The following is a 14,924-nucleotide window of genomic DNA, read 5'->3' as shown; positions in this document are numbered from 1 at the left end:
TCACGTGGGCAACTTCTACTCATTCCCCATGTTCCTGTTTTGGGATTCCTTTCTCTGGGACAACTTCTGTGGCCTCCCAGGTTGGCATTACATGTTCCTCTTATGTGTTCTGATAGTGCCTACACATCTATTGTGATGTGCACTCCACGGTGTTATAATTGTGTTGAATTGTTTGTTCCCTGGTCAGAACGTGCGTTACCGGAAAGCACTGACTGCTGTCCTTCATTGTTCCATCTTCAACATCTAGTATAATGTCTAGCATAGAGGCATAGAGTAGTTGCTCCAGAAAAATTATCAATAGAAAAACCCCAATTCAACCTTAGGAAATTGGAATGATGTAAATCTGCTCGTTAGTTTCTTTTTATATAAATTGGGATGTCTCTTAACTCTCTATCTTGAATATGAGGGAGAAACCTCAGTAACTCTTAATGCACAACGACTACCAAGTACTGCTAGAAAGGAAGCCAGAATTCATGCACAGATAAGCCAAAGTAGCATTGTGTGTGTGTGTGTGTGTGTGTGTGTGTGTGTGTGCGTGCGCGTGCGCACGCACGCGCTAAATGACCAATACAGACAATACATGTTCTGGAAAGTCAGATCAGAGCAACTGGACACTGAAACTTAGAACAGAAAAGGCTTCACAAAGAAAGCAGGACATGACAAAATGTAGAATTTAGATCAGTACAAGCAAGGGAGCAACATTTCAGGCAGAATGAATTCAGTATAAACAGAGGCATTGGGATGATAGGTAAGTAGAATCTTTTAGATGGATAAATCTAGCAATGTATAGTAAGTATTCAGGAAAGGGCGAGAATATGGTGGTAGCAGGAGGCCTGGAAAAGGAAGGCTGTCTACAAAAGACACAAGGGATAATTGCAAGAGGCAACTGGTGAAGGGCGAGGAGAAGAAAGGGAAGAGAAAAATATCAAGCATTTGTCTAATATTTTAAGTTTTAGTACTACCCATAAGAAGGAAAAGGCAGAAAGAGGGAGGAAAATGAGTTAGGTTTCAACCATGGTGAATTTCATATGAAGGTGGGCCTTGACACCAAAGTTTTCTGAACTCTTTTAGAGCTGTGGTTCTGAAATTCAGGGCAGATTCCAAGACACCAAAACAGAACAATCAGGCCAATGACATTCTCAACCAACGATTTGGCCTGGGTGCCCTATTCCGCATATACACTATTATGCTTAAATCTCTGGAAAAAGAATCGTTCTTGTTTAGGCTTCAGACATACCTTATTATGGTTCCACACTAATATTAATTCTTTCTGCCATATTCAAAAAATATGATCAGCTCAATCAAAGGCAAGATGCTTAAGACCTGAAGCTTGAGATGACCTATGAGGAAGCTCAGTATGGAGGGGAAGGGGTTGTAAGTATGAAACCACTTGGAAGTGTGATGGGGAAGGCCTTCTGAGTCTGTGCTGACCACCAACATGCCCCCAGCATGTCGCCAGAAAGGGACAACAGAGTAGGAAAAAGATCACATTCGGGCCGTTGACTTTTCTGCAACTTTTTGCTATGACTCTCAGCATCGAGGTGGAGAGAAGAGAAATGCCGCTTGCAAAACGTGCACACTCTAACAGGCACCAACACGAGCACTGTGACTCATGGTTTGCACAGGGCTGCTATGTCCAAGTACAATAGGCCTTTGTGGCTGGAGTTCAGGTGCTACTGGTGCAGTCACACATCATCCCTTTCCACTCTCCCTCCTCCCCCAAGCTCCATTTGTCCCTGGCTGAGCAGAGTTTCTCAAATCAGCTGCACCTTCTGGGTATTTCCTTGTCTCCATCGATGCACAGGAACTTTGGTCTGTAGCCCTACACTGAGAGGGGTCAGTGTCAAGAGCTGGAGTAGCCATATTAGGCTTCCCCCCTCCATTCTTTCCTTTTTCATTTTATTTTTTTTAATTTAAATTCAATTAATCAACATATAATGTATTATTTGTTTCAGGGGTACAGGTCTGTGATTTGTCAGTCTTACCTAGCACCCAATGTTCATTATAACACCTACCCTCCCAATGTCCATCACCCAGTCACCCCATCCACCTACCTCCCCACCCCCGCCAGCAACCCTCAGTTTGTTTCCTATGATTAAGGGCCTCTTATGGTTTGTCTCCTTCTCTGGTTTCTTCTGGTTTCTTCTTGTTTCGTTTTTTTCCCTCTCTTCCCCTGTGATCCTTTGCCTTGTTTCTTAAATTCCACGTATCAGGGAGATCATATGATAATCGTCTGTCTCTGATGGACTTATTTCGCTTAGCCTAATACCCTCTAGTTCCATTCATGTCATTGCATATTCGGCTTTGTAGCTAGATACTAGCAGGGCTGTCTCAGGGCCCAGGGGACAGGGTATCTGAGGCTGAGAAGAGGACCACTGCGCGGTTTCTCCATTTGACCCCAAGCCCATTATAACCCATGCAATACCACTCCCTACCAAAGAATTCATTTTTGCAGCAAAAGCAATGTGGCAGAGGGCTCATGCAGGCCCTTGGACTTGAATGATGTTATCATCATATGCCCCACCCAGAAGCAGCAGGTCTGACAGACTGAATAGCTGAAGGCAGGCTCAGTTTAGATGTCAGCATAAGGACAATACCCTGTAAGGTGTGCTGTCCTTTAGAATTCAGTAAAAGCTTGAAACTTGCAACTATAAATGATGCTGCTTTTCTCACAGAATTCATAATCTGTAGAGAGCATCTGTCTGACTTCCCAGGTCTAGATGACCTGCTCTAGTCCCAGCTCTCACTGGGCTCTGGTACCATCACTGCCTGCCTCTTCCCCTTTAGGCCTAGAGTGGAAAAGTCCTCTCACTACATTAATCTCTGAGTTCCTCCCTTGTTGGTTGTTCTAATGTGACCGTGCTACTGTAAATAGTCCCTTGGTGATAGTTTCTTGAGACAGCTGAGTTAGATTCTGTTCCTTGCTGGGACCTTGACCGATGCAGCCATTCTCTTCACCAATTCACTGAAGTAAGCACTTAATGTTACTCCCATTTTTTAGTTAAAGAAATTGAGTCACGGGTGCCTTGATGGCTCAGTGGATTGGGCTTGGGCTCAGGTCATGATCCCAGGGTCCTGGGATTGAGCCCAGAATCAGGCTTCCTGCTCAACAGGGAGTCTGCTTCTCTCTCTCTCTCTCTGTCCTTCCCCCTGTTCATGCTCTCTAGTCTCTCCCTCTCTCCCACACATTCTCTCTCTCTCAAAGAACTAAAATCAAGAAAGGAATAAAGAAAGAAAGAAAGAAAGGAAGAAGAAACTGAGTCACAAAGCTGAAGTGATTTGCCCTAGGTTACACACCAGGTATGAAAATTGAATCAGGATTATATCTCCTGATAACTTCCATTATTTACATCATAACATTACCATAAACATGTACACTTTAGCTAAACTTGGAAAGGTTTATTTCCTCAAATTCCAGTACCCAGTGGTATAGGAAATTTACTTCTGGGAACACTGACTAAATGGATAGGAGTTCTCTGCTATTCAAGTATTTGCATGAAGCTCATTTTTGCTACTAACTAGAACATTTTAGATATTTCACATTGATGATATTTTCAGTTCAAAACTCCAAGTGAGCATTCTGATATTTGAAAATGGAGTAGACCATAGATTTTCATGAAGACATATTAAGTGAATCGGTAATATTTACAGTGAATGATAAGACCATGATGTCAATAGACAACAAACTTAAATTCCCAAAAGCCAGGAAGAGATAAGCCAGCAAAGGACCTCAAGAGAAAATATAGTGTTAGAGGTATAAAGTTAGCTCTGAGTTATTAATCAATGTAATCTGAAAATCTAAAACCTAGGTGAACCAGGTATGGATATACCTGAAAGTCTATAGTTTTGTCTGTACTATCTTTGTCAAGTCTGGGTTTGCTGGCTTCAAAAAATGAGTTAGGAATGGTCTGTATTCTATTATCTAGAAGGGTGTGGATAATTTACCTAAATTCAATTTCATTAAGATTTTATTTATTTATTTGAGAAAGAGAGAGAGAGCATGAGGGGGGAGGCAGAGGAGAAGTAGACTTCCTGCCTACATCATGAACTAAGCTGAAGGCAGCCACTTAACTAACTGAGCCACACAGGCACCCCAAATTAAATTCAGTTTAAATAAGTCTTCCTAATCAGACAACAGAAAGAAATAAAAAGTATTCAAACAGCAAAGAAGTCAAACTCTCTCTCTTCACAGATGACATGATACTTTATGTGGAAAGCCCAAAAGACTCCACCTTCTAATTGCTAGAACTCATACAGCAATTCAGTAATGTGGGAGTATACAAAATCAATGCACAGAAATCAGTTGCTTTCTTATACTCAATGGGGGAGTCTATAGTCAATGGGGGAGTTTCTTATAGTCAACGGGGGAGTTGCTTTCTTGTACACTAACAATGAAAATATAGAAAGGAAAATGAGAGAATTGATTCCATTTACAATAACACCAATAGCCATGACACACCTTGGAATAAACCTAATCAAAGAGGTAAAGGATCTGTACTCTAGAAACTACAGAACACTTATGGAAGAAATTGAAGAAGACAAAAAAAGATGGAAAAACATTCCATGTTTATGGATTGGATGAATAAACATTGTTAAAATGTCTATGCTGCCCAGAGCAATCTATACTTTCAATGCCATCCCGATCAAAATACCAATGGCATTTTTCAAAGAGCTGGAACAAACAATCCTAAAATTTGTATGGGACCAGAAATGACCCTGAATTGCCAAGGAAATGTTGAAAAAAAAAACAACAACAAAGCTGGGGGCATCATGTTGCCTGATTTCATGCTATATTACAAAGCTGTGATCACCTACACAGCATGGTACTGTCATAAAAACAGACAATGGAATAGAATAGAGAGCCCAGATATGGACCCTCAACTCTATGGTCAACTAATCTTCAACAAAGGTAGGAGAAAATATCCAATGGAAAAAAGATAGGCTCTTTAATAAATGGTGCTGGGAAAACTGGACAGTTAAATATAGGAGAATGAGACTCAACCATTCTCTTATGCCATACCCAAAGACAAACTCAAAATGGTTGAAAGACCTCAATGTGAGACAGGAATCCATCAAAATCCCAGAGGAGAACATGGCAGTAACCTCTTCCATATCAACCAGAGCAACTTCTTTCAGGACTCGGATGGGTCCTGAAAGCCAAGGGAAATAAAAGCAAAAATGAACTTTGGGATTTCATCAAGATAAAACACTTCTGCACAACAAAGGAAACAATCAACAAAACCAAGAGGCAACCCACGGAATGAGAGAAGATACTTGCTAATGACATTACAGAGAGAGGGCTGGTATCCAAGATCTATAAAGAACTTCTCAAACTCAACACGCAAAAAACAAATAATCCAGTCAAAAAATAGGCAGAAGACATGAACAGACACTTCTGCAAAGAAGATATGCAAATGGCTAACAGACACATGAAAAAGTGTTCAACATCATTAGCCATCAGGGAAATTCAAATCAAAACCACACTGAGATGGCACCTTACACCAGTTAGAATGGTAAAAAAACCTGACAAGGCAAGAAACAACAAATGTTGGAGAGGTTGTAGAAAAAGGGGAACCCTCTTACACTGATGGTGGTAATGCAAGTTGGTACAGCCACTTTGGAAAACAGTGTGGAGGTTCCTCAAAAAGTTAAAAATAGAGCTACCCTATGACTGCAATTGCACTACTGGGTATTTATCCCAAATATACAGAGTCATGAAAAGAAGGGGCACATGTACCCCAGTGTTCATAGCAGCAATGTGCACAGTAGCCAAACTGGAAGGAGGCGAGATGCCCTTCAACAGACGAATGGTTAAAGAAGATGTGGTTCACATATACAATAGAATATTACACAGCCATCAGAAAGGATGAATACCCACCATTTGCATCAACATGGGTGGAACTGGAGGGGATTATGCTAAGTAAAATAAGTCAAGTAGAGAAAGGCAATTATTATATGGTGTCACTTACATGTGGAACATAAGGAGTAGCACAGAGGTCATTAGGAGAAGGAAGGGAAAAATAAAGGGGGGGGGGAATCAGAGGGGAAGACAAACCATGAGAGACTATGGACTCTGGGAAACAAACTGAGGGTTTGAGAGGCATGGAGTGTGGGCGATGGGTTAGCCCGGTGATGAGTATTAAGGAGGCATGTATTGCAAGGAGCACTGGATGTTATATGCAAACAATGAATCATGGAACACTACATCAAAAACTAATGAAGTACTGTATGGTGACTAACATAACATAATAAAAAATAATAAAAATAAAAGGCAAAATATAATAAATAAATAATAAACTTAAGTCTTCCTTAAATATTTGATAGAATTCACCAGTGAAACCATCTAAGCCTGGTGCTTTATTTTTGAGGTTATTTAATTTAAATATGAGGTAGAGGGGCGCCTGGATGCCTCAGTGGGTTAATGCCTCTGCCTTCGGCTCAGGTCATGATCCCAGGGTCCTGGGATCAAACCCCACATCAGGCTCTCTGCTCAGCGGGGAGCCTGCTTCCCTTCCTCTCTCTCTGCCTGCCTCTCTGCCTACTTGTGATCTCTCTCTGTCAAATAAATAAAATCTTAAAAAAAATTTTAAATATGAGGTAGAGTTAGTGTTACTTCTTCTTTACTTATTTGGTAGAATTTACCAATAAAACTATTTGAGGTTGGAGATTTTCAAAAGAATCTTAACTGAGAATTAATTATTTTAAATACACACACACACACACAGAGTTTTATATATATAGTAGTATATATAATATAAATAAAAATCATATATATAGATAGATAACTTGAATATAGTATATGTATGTATATATACATATATATTTATATATCCAGGTTATATATTTCAGCTTTAGTCAGTTTAGGAGGTTTGTGATTTTTGAGGAATTAAATAGGTCTATTTCACCTAAGCTGTTGAATTTATGTGAAGAGTTACTACCTTTTTAATATATCCAATATATGTAGTGTTTCCCCCTTTTTTTCGCCTGAAAAGAGGACAAAGGGGCTAAGTTCCATACTCTCTCTGAGCTTAGAAATTATGTTTTCCACTCAAGTCACCACCAGAGGACCTTTCCTAGAATTCTCTTTTGGGGCCCCATTGCCCATTTCCAGTACATTGAGCTGAGGCCAGGAAATTTCAAAAAGAAAAAGAATGATAAACACTGCTGGTTTCGTGGTATTTCAGATTCCAGTCTTCTTTCTCAAGCCATATGCTATTTACTTTTCGGAGTCCTTAAACAGTTGCTCCACACATTTTTTACCAGGTTGTAGAGCTTCATTCAGTGGGAGAGAAGAAGGGAAGTATGCTCGTTCCCTCTTAACTAAAAGCAGACACTTTGACCAGTGCCTTTTGAGTTTTGGAATTTCTGGCCCTCTAGTCTACTCAGAGGGCCAGATCTATTGAGTAACAAAGGATAATCTACCATGTCAAAATTCAAACTTCAACAGATATCTTTCATTAGTATATTTAAAACATAATGATATATTTTATGATATGCCATTCACAACCCTTGATACACCCAGAGCATTGTCAGGGCTTGTCCCAATGATTCTCAGCCAAGCATTTTTGTCTGCTAAAGAAGTATCCATTTACGAATAGGCTGTCTGCCCCCACCCACCAATGATGAGCCAACCCAGCACCACTTCAAAATCTCTTGCCCTGCTGCTCTCACCTAATCATGCTTATGTTAAGTATGTCTATAATTCCAGAATACCAAGAGGTATAGACAGATACACAAAATGGCAAGTCTGGGACTCAGACTGACTCTCTTCCCCCTAGAGGACTAGGGGCTCCCCTAGTCTTGGTGCTACGGTATCAGTGCCATATCGGTACCAAGCCAGCTGGCTGGAACCTACTTCCGGCCTCATTCCTGCCAGCCTCATTTCCTGGGGGCTGGATCTTGTTCTTTTTCTCTAGTTCTAAGATAATTCTTAGAACAACCTGGCTCTCTAGCTACTACTCCCACTGTCCCCAATTTCAAAGCAAGCTTGTGCCCTCATCCTTTAGATCAGGTTTTCTTTGTTCATAAACTGGACCGAATCTGTCTACTTTTCTTAGTTTTGGTCTTTTATGGGTAAGAACATTTCCCCCACCTTCTACCTATAATGCTTTTTATATCTGCTTTCTCCCTTACTGCATTAATTAGCATTTCATTAAAAAATTAGGTAATAGTGATAATGAGCACCATTTTTTCTTGTTCCTAAATTTAATGGGAATGCCTATAGAGTTTCACATATTGTTTGTTATTTCTCATAACTTATCAATTCAATGTATTATATTAATGAATTTTATTATATCATTCTATGCTAAGATAAAGCTTGATTGATTTTGGCAAATTATTCCTTTATATGCTATTCAGTTATATTTTCTGGCATTTTATTTATGAGTTTGCATATATAAATATATTCCTCAGTGAGACTGAGATATATTTCCCATCAATCACTTTCACTTAGACATGGGTAAGCAGAGCAGGGATCATTCTAAGATAATTATAGATATACCATTCTTTGTGGAAGGGTTTATTATGGTATATATGTTTCTTTTTACCCTAAATCTATCTCCTCCTCTTCTTGTTAGGCACTCTCCTAACTTCCTTGGGAAACTCCTCCTTTAATGTCATTTGAGAAAAGTTGATCTCTTGTCTCATCAATCTTAGGGGGTGGCTCATAACTGAGGCCTAGTTCCCTAGCTCACTCCCATAATCAAAATGATTTAATTCATGGATGGGCACATGATTCAAATTCTAGGACTCTTACTAAAACTGTCAAGAGAGAGAAGTCAATTTTACAAGGGATAATGAAAAGTTAGGATATGGCCCTGAAGGTACTGGGAGGCCTTTCACTATCATGAATAAGAATTTGAACAGAGCCCAGACAAACCATAAGTGATTCTTAATCTCACAAAACAAACTGAGGGTTGCTGGGGGGAGGGGGGTTGGGAGAGCGGGGTGGGGTTATGGACATTGGGGAGGATATGTGCTATGGTGAGCGCTGTGAAGTGTGTAAACCTGGCGATTCACAGACCTGTACCCCTGGGGATAAAAATACATTATATGTTTATATAAAAATTTAAAAAAATAAAAAATTATTAAAAAAAAAGAATTTGAACAGAGCCCAAAGGGAAGAAGGTAAAGCCAAAAAGTAGGGACAGAGAGCTCCTACCACCACCAGTTGATCCTCTGCATTGAGTCAGACTTATAGCCAGATGGTCACAGATCTTTCTCTTACACGAGCCAGTAGGTTCCTTTTTTTAAAGAAAATTATGAATTATTTTATTTTTATTAATTTTTTTTGAGAGAGAGAGAGTGAACACAGCAGAGGGGGACAGAGGAAGAGGGGGAGAGAGAGAATATCAAGCAGGTTCCACACCCAGCACAGAGCCCGATGTGAGGGTTGATCTCATGACCCTGAGATCATAACCTGGGCCAGAAATCAAGAGTCAGACACTTAACTGACTGAGCCACACAGGTGTCCCAATTATGAATTATTTTAAACATGCAGATGAGAGTAGAAAATAATATAATGAACATACAGTTTTATCAAATACATTAAGCATCATAATTTAGGTGTTCTGCGTGTAAGGCATTAAACATTGCAGATTTGAGACAATCTGTATGCTCCTACTAGATCCCAATTCCGACCTACAGATAATAACTGTCATAAATTTAGTGTTTATCATGCCTAACATGACATTATATATTTACTACATAGTTATATATCCCTAAACCTGTTTTATAGATTTTTAAACTTTATAATTTTATCAAATTACAGAGGTACTCAATGCAACTTGACACTTTCATTCAGTGTTGTTTTAGAGATTTACCTATGTTTTGAGGCATAGCTAAAGTCCATTTAAAGTGCTGTATTCTAAATTCCATAAAACTATGTATTCACCATTCTCTCTCCAATATTTCCGGTATTTGACTAGAATGCCATTTTTTCCTTCAAGCTACGCTGAGTTTGCATTTTCTTTGCTTGCCAACCAAAGGGTCCTAACTGACACATTCAAGAAACCTCTAAAGTTCCCCCAGATACAGCTCTTTTCTGAAGGTGCCTAAAATCCCAACTATCAGCATCAATCTTGGTTAAGGGATTGCTTTTGGAAGGCTCTCATAAACTAGAGGTATTTTCCAAGAAGAACCAAAAATGAACTCATGACATTTTGCATAGAACATGGAACTGTTCCTACTTTGGTAGCTATTTCTTTTTTAAAAAGAGCTTTAAATGGAGAACAGTACATAGCTGTCTTCATGGGACTACGAAGGAGGACAGCAGGCCTGAAATGGGTCATAACTGGGGGAAATTCTGAATTCAGATTTAGCCTAAGAGCACCAGGCACCCGAGAGGGCTTAGCAGCTTCGTCTTACAGGGGGAAATGGGGAAGATCAGTGTTGTCTGTGAAAGGCCACAAGGGTCTAATCAGCCAGACCTGGTTTCAAAGCTTCATCCAGTCACTTACTGTCTGTGCAATCAGAGGTAAGTCATTCAAGTTTTTAAGCCTTGATTTCTTCATTTGTAAAATGACATGAGTTATACTGCCTTTAAGGGTTAATCATGTAACATGATGAATATACAGTGACTGGTGAACAACAGATCCTCAATAATGATGATGATGATGATGATTATCATTAATCCAGCCGGTCTCATCAGTTAGGACTACCATTAGAGTTGGCAACTCCCCAGGGATTTTACTGTGGAAGGATGAGTTGAGGACTATTTGCTTGGGGCCCAGTTTCAAAACTGGCGCTTTAAGTTTATTAAGGGGTACGCTTTGTTCTCCAGCAAAGACATCTCTTAGAAGTCTGGAATTTGGACCAAACTCTTCAGGATAACCTCCATCCTCCTACCCTTCAAATATTAGGTTTGAAGAAACAGAAAGAGAAAGCTCATTCTGCCCACAGGCCCTGTCCCCGTGCTTTAATAAAACCACTTTTTAACAGCCCTCCTTCCCTACCCCCCCCCCCAAAAAAGAAGGAATATGAAGAACTACTGAAAAGGGGGAATAAATTTAAAAAAAATTATTTTTAGGTCAGTATGAAGAGAAGGGAGCAAAAAGAAAAGGTGGAATTTCCAATTACTTGAAACTCAGGGAGAAGGGTATAATAGGAGTCAGAGACATTTGGGGCTAATTTCATATCTGAGTGTGCCCCTCCCGCCAACAAGGCTCGGTGACAAATCACCTCTGGGATGTCTTCTCCAATCACTGAGCATCCTTTAATTATTGCAGCATTCAGGTGGTGGAGGCCAGGTGTGGTTCCAAGGAAGATCTTCTGGACACAATACTTCCTAGGGGAGGAGAAAAAGTCAGAAAAAGCAGGCACATGAGGACATGAAAGGACACAGGGACTGATTTATTTCCTGTAAGAGAAATCCTCTACAGCCTGGCCAACACCTACCCCTCTCCTCCCCACCAGACTTTCGCCGAACTGAATTTCTGTAATACTTGCCCCTTCCCACCAGCTTGGACCCCCTCACATCACCAGTGCGACTCACAAAAGCCATCAGAAGGTAGCTGGTGAGTGACTGGTGAGTAGTGACAGTAAAACTGCCCTCGGAGACTCAGGAGTCACTTATACACGTGGTCTGTGAAGGGAGACCTTGTGTCCCCAACTGAAAGCGACCGATGAGGGCACCTCCCGCGCTAGAGTAGACTCCGCTTCCGCTGGCAAGGGCTTCTAGCGGTCAGATCTTCATCACAGGGATCCCAGCGGATCTGGCCAATGGAAGGAAACTGGGAGGTAGTGGAGGTGTTTTGCCAGTTTCCAATAACTTAAGTCCGTTGGTTGAAAAAAAAGAAAAAAGAAAGAAAAAATGCCCTACCCTATGTTTGAAAGCTAGTTAGGGAATCAAGTCTGAGGTAAATCTTCAATCACCTTGAGAACGTAATTAGAGTTGCTGATAGGCCTAAAAGTGAAATAGAGGCGTGCTACAAGGAGAGGTTGAAAAGTTCAACCCTTCAGAAATATCTGGAAGATGAGAAATGTCAGTGCTGGACCCTACCCCTCAAGAGATTCTGATCTAATTGGTGCATGTGAGTTGGGGTGGGGGCTGTAGCTTTGGCTGGTTGGTGGGAGTTTTTCTGGTTAGTTTTGGGTTTGGTTTGGTTTGGTTTGAATTCTTCAGTATTAATGTGCTGCCAGAGAATTCTATGACTTCAGGTCTCCTATGTACTGACACATTACAGTAGCAAGTGGCAGTGTTGGTGATTCTAAAGTAATATTTTCACCTGCAGTAGTGTGAACTCTGCTAGGAGAGCTGTAATCACTTATCAGAATAGGTAATATCTGTAGAACCCAAAGAAGATTGGGGTTTCTTGGGTGTCTAGGAGAGAACTCCATCTAGGAAAGGAAAGGCCCTGAAAAAGCCCAGGAATGGGATATGAGGGGTTTCTCCCCCTTCTTGAACCCCTGAACCACGATATTAACACCATCAGTACATTCTCAATGACTTGTGTACCAATAACATAGGCAATCGTGGTTCATGTGGTGACTTCTTCTGATTGTATGTCAACACAGTAATAAAACTCAGTTACTCACTGCAATGCTCTTGGTTACAGAGCACGTGCTACCAGGCACAGACTTTGTTATTAGAAAATCCTACACTGGTTCGTAGAGGGAACAAAGAGGCTTCCGGAATGCTTGTTATGTTCTGCGTCTTGTGCTGGACGCTGGTTACATGGGTGTGATCAGATTATAAAAATTAATAGAGATATACACTTGGAAATTGTGTACTTTTCAATAGAAAGCATTTTAAAAGATTAAAAAACAGACTACTGCTTCCTTCCAAGATGTGCATGGGGGTGGCTAGACAGTTCTTATCAATGGGAAAATAAACGTTATATTGACCTCTTCTGCTCACAGAGCTTGGGAGGAGGAGAATGGGGGTGGGGTGGAGACTAAGGAAAAGCAGAAATTGTAAAGCCTGCCAGTCCTTAAGTGCTGCACAAGGGTGAGCATTTGAGGAGATGGCCTTTTGTTCAGCAGAGGGATGAATGCATCTTCTCATAGGTGGGGGAGGACCCCAACCTGAGGAGGGGGTGGAGAGCTAATCGCTCTGCCCTATAAGGGAAGGGAATCTAATTTAGGGGAGAGCTAAAGATGAAGGTATCTAGAGGGAAAGGACTGATGAAGCTGTGTGTGATGGCAGATTGGAGACAGGGCAAAAGCCGGAAAGAATGGGGTGCATTCTGGAAATGTAGTGACTGATGGACTTTTAAGAAAAGGGGTATCTACTAGGAATAAACCTAACCAAGGAGGCAAAGAATCTGTACTCAGAAAACTACAAAGGACTCATGAAAGAAATTGAGGAAGATACAAAAAAATGGAAAAATGTTCCATTGCTCATGGATTGGAACAAATATTGTGAAAATGTGTTTATAGCAGTGTTTATAGCAGCAATGTCCATAATAGCCAAACTATGGAAAGAACCTAGATGTCCATCAACAGATAAATGGATAAAGAAGATGTGGTATACATATATATACACAATAGAACACTATACAGCCATCAAAAGAAATGGAATCTTGCCATTTGCAATGATGTGGATGGAACTAGAGGGTATTACACTGAGCTAAATAAGTCAATCAGAGAAAGACAATTATGATATGATCTCTCTGATATGAGGAATTTGAGAGGCAGGGCAGAGGGTTGTGGAGGGTAGGGAAGGAAAAAAATGAAACAAGATGGGACTGGGGAGGGAGACAAACCATAAGAGACTCTTAATCTCAGGAAACAAACTGAGGGTTGCTGGGGAGTCAGGGGGTGGGGATAGGGTGGCTGGGTTATGGACATTGGGGAGGGTATATGCTATGATGAGTGCTGTGAAGTGTGTAAGCCTGATGATTCACAGACCTGTACCCCTGGGGCAAATAATACATTATATGTGAAAGAAAGAAAGAAAAGAGAGAGAGAGAGAGAGAGAAAGAAAGAAAGTATCTAATACTTAATTCCAAATTGTTTATCAACTGCAAGGAAATCACCCTCCTTTGCCCCAATCCTCAGTAATGTCTGTTACCCTACTTATCCTGCTACCCACATACCCTGTAATAAAACCAAACCAGCCAGATAGAGAGCTAGTGTAACTGACTGACCCAGAGAGAGCGTGAGTGATTTGGTTATTTTAACTAGCCCAGTGCAAAACACAGAACTGAATTTTCTTTGAATGGTGATACTTGGCAGATTTGGGGCTGTCAAACTCCAAATAGAAAAGTGTGACACTCCTATAAAGAAGGACTTGGGCCCCTTATGAGATAGCTAATTCTGACACATAGATCATAATTGCTATTTCACCTTGGGATGTAAAAGATCAGTGCCTCCTTAGCAGCTGTGATGTGGGATAAAGAGTAGTAAAACTTGAAGTCAGAGGACTGACTACATTTCTTGGGAAAGCCACTTACCACCTCTAAGCTTGTTGATCATCTATAAAATGGAGGAAATGACTCTCATGTAGAAACACTCCATGATCTAAATGGAAGAACGTATTTGAAGTAAGTCCTTCACCAGATCACATATGGTAAATAATAAATAATGATTCCTTCTTTTAATTCCATAATGTTGTATATAGAAATATTTTGTAAATTATAAAGCCATAAAAATTATTTGTGAAATTATTGAGAACTAAAATTTGTTGATTATCGAAAAGTATGTTCCTTCATAAGAGCAGATTTCCAGGAGCAAAATAATATTTTTGTGCAGTGAATTTAATTAGTGGTTTTAAGTGCGGTGATTTTCAGCTGGAGTGATTTTGCCCCCATGGGTCATTTGGCAATGCCGGATAGTGCTATCAACACCTAGTAAGCAAGAGGCCAAGGATCCTACAGAATATCCTTCAAGGCACAAGACAGCTTCCTGCAACAACTGTCCAGCTCAAAATGTCAAAAGCACCATTGTTGAGAAACCCCATTTTGGTGGTAAGGCAAGTTATTCTG

The 14,924-nt window shown here is 40.5% G+C and overlaps 1 long non-coding RNA gene across 1 annotated transcript; it reads right to left on the bottom strand.

Moving 5' to 3' along the window:
• Positions 1 to 11,011: 11,011 nt before the first annotated feature.
• On the bottom strand, positions 11,012 to 14,462 carry LOC125107854 (uncharacterized). The gene is made up of 3 exons (XR_007129671.1): positions 14,394 to 14,462; positions 11,492 to 11,711; positions 11,012 to 11,284 (listed from the first exon to the last, which is right to left on the bottom strand). It is a non-coding gene; the product is annotated as an uncharacterized LOC125107854 (long non-coding RNA).
• Between the last annotated feature and the right edge of the window lie 462 nt (positions 14,463 to 14,924).

Source organism: Lutra lutra, chromosome 8, assembly GCF_902655055.1.
Source record: "Lutra lutra chromosome 8, mLutLut1.2, whole genome shotgun sequence".
Lineage (NCBI taxonomy): Eukaryota > Metazoa > Chordata > Mammalia > Carnivora > Mustelidae > Lutra > Lutra lutra.
This window is presented reverse-complemented; position numbering and strand designations above follow the sequence as displayed.